Here is a 2,981-nt window from a genome sequence, read left to right on the forward strand (position 1 = left end):
ACGAATGTATGTAATTACATTGGATAATCGAACGCAAATAAAGATATATGTTTACGTCACGTTAATTGTGATTGTTTAATACGATAAGTAAGACACTTAAGCTAGTTTCAGAATCTGCACAGTACGTTGCCCTAGCAGTGCGAAAGTAACTAAACCACATGTTAGGGTTGCGCGAAGGTCAATCGTACCCCTTTGCAAAGGTACTGAAAGGCAGAGTAAAGGGCTAGATAGACAGAGCCCTAGAACTCAACGACTTGCGTGAAAGCAGGAATTACAGAAATAAACCGACATCACGACCATCTTAGGGTGCAGAAACTTGGCTCCAACATCCCCCCATATTGCTTCGAGTGAGACTTTGGTCCGCGCTCTGCGGGCTGATGCTAACTAACATTGAACCTGGGTCAGGCCCCACCAAGCCAACACTCCCTCTTAATCCAATCTCGAGGCCTACCTATAACTTTATCAAAACAATTCCAAAATGTTTTTCTAAAGTAAGTTAAACCTATATATATTAGAAATCAAAGCATAAAGGAAAACAATTCAAAACTTGGAGTAGAAGGATATCTAAGGGATAAAGTCCCTAACAAATAAGTTTTTGACTTTGGATCCTTCCATCTTTTTCTTCTTTGGTGAACATTCGTTGGAAATGTTTTCTTGATCCCTATCTCTTCTTGGATTCTCAGGACAATTAATTCTATAGTGACCCATCTTGTGACAATTGCAGCATTCATTATTGGATAGGTCTATCTTCTTCCTTGGCCCTTCGGACTTCTTGAAGGTTTCTTTATTCTTATGATGAGCATAATAGGCATTCAAGATTTTATCTTCTTCACTCTCCCTGTTGCTTACTAAAGATATTCTGACTTATTCTTGGCTGCATGCATTCTCGAATGTAAGAGTATCCTTCCAAATCTCTTCAGCGAAATCTATGTTGGATGTATATGGGATGAGGTTATCCTTTATTCCATCCACTATTAGGCTCATGGCCAAAATCTTTGTTTCTATAAACTTTGCTTTCACTGCTTCACTTGATTCATTTGTAGGCTTCTTTACTTTTCCTTTGACTAGATCTTAGACTTTATTCTTCTCGATGATGAGATCTATCCTCTTTTTCCATGCCCTATAATTGGATGCTCCTTCTAATTTGTTTTTTCCCTTTGTTGAGTTAGACATGGTTCTTGAATATAGTAGGCTTCTCTCCTTATATTATCCCCTTTTATGACCCTTATTAAACTTCTTGAGATTTCCTTATTCTCCTTTCAATAGATCTTCAGGGTGCCTTTTTCCTTCTTCTTCACCTTAGCTCTGATCCTATGTTGGAAAAATAGAAAGGCATAATTTTTTTCTTGTGATGATAATTACTTGTGATATTCTTGTGTTGTTATTAACTTTCTCATGTTCTTCTTTTATTTTTGTTTCATCAAGAAATTATCAAATATGAAGCATGAAGATCAAGGACACCAGATGTAGGTGAACAGCTAGTGCAAAACCCCTATATAAGGGAAAACCTAGTCAAGAACTCTTCCTTCAGTAGATTTATATGATAGTGAGAAAACAAAGACCCTAGACCAACAAACCTTCCTCCTCCACCAAGTCAACCCTTCCTTCCTGTAAGTGTTATTCCTTCAAAGTGTAGCTTCAATCCAGAACTTCGACTTTCATGCAACTTCACATCTTCGACCTTGATGCAACAAATTCACATCTACGAACTTGATGCAGCAGATTCACAACTTCAACATTGATGTACAAACTTCACATCTTTGACCTTGATGCAGCAGCTTCAACCCAGCAACATCCAAAAACTTTGATCTATTTTACTGCAATTGCAACGGAATTTTCGACCCCCAACTTCAGAACTTCGATCCTGCAATAGAGAGAGAATTTTGGTCCCAACTTCAACTCAATAACTTTGCATGTGTGAGAGAAAGGTAACCCAAAAACTCGATTTCCTTCTTCCAACTTCTTTCCTTCTTCTCCAGTAACTTCACACCTTTTACTACAACCAGTTTACTGCACTTTTTACTGCAAATCAAACTTGATGAGAGAGTGTTCCAAATGAAGTCGAGTTGCTCCAATATATAGGCTTCTGGTGAGGTGGAATTACCTTGTTTGAGGCCGACTTGGTGGAGGAGGCCTAAATGACTTATTTGACTCAATAATAATTCTTTTTACATGATACAAAAGCCCAAGAAGGGTCTCATAAAATGGACAATGACTCTAATGATTCAATATAAAACCTAGAAGTCCTCAATGGGGACTTTGACCTATAAAATGATGACCCAAGCATGAAACCCATGCTTTAATAAGTCATAATAATAATAATAATAATAATAATAATAATAATAATATTTTTTTTCTTTCTTTTGATAAATACATTTCATTATGACTCAAGTACAATTATGAAGACCAAACCTAGTCACATTCTTCAATATTTGGGGCCTTTTTAATGACCTCTTCGCCCAGAAGAGTCTTTCCAATATATTCCTATTTTTTGGGCATGAGAGAACGCTTCGATTATCTCCATTGATCACCTTCTTCCCCCTATTTTTTTGGGTCTTAGCTTGAGGGCATTGTCTCGCAAAATTTCCATGTTGATGGCATATTTCACATTTAAATTAAATTTGATCGTAATCCACCTTTTGTAGAAAAGGACCAATTGTCTAGGTTTAATTACACTACTTCTAGAAGACCTTTTTCCAAATCAACCTCCACATGTCAACACAATCATGCATTCACTCACATGAGTTGGCACCATTGATATATTTTGTAATTCCATTTAATAATTTAAAAGGTGTCCTTCTTCCAATAATGAAGAGGGAAGTGGGGTAACTTTACCCACATCAGAACAACTAAGGGGATGTAATTCTAAGGGTTGAAATCATAGTTCCATCTATTAAGGTATAGCCCTTAGGTTCCCATGAAGTATAGATCACTATGAAATATTAGATATGAATCTTCATTCTCTTCAAATATGAGGGTAA

Source organism: Pinus tabuliformis, chromosome 2_1, assembly GCF_031772625.1.
Source record: "Pinus tabuliformis cultivar Carrire ecotype Pingquan chromosome 2_1, CPIR1, whole genome shotgun sequence".
NCBI classification, from domain to species: Eukaryota; Viridiplantae; Streptophyta; class Pinopsida; order Pinales; family Pinaceae; genus Pinus; species Pinus tabuliformis.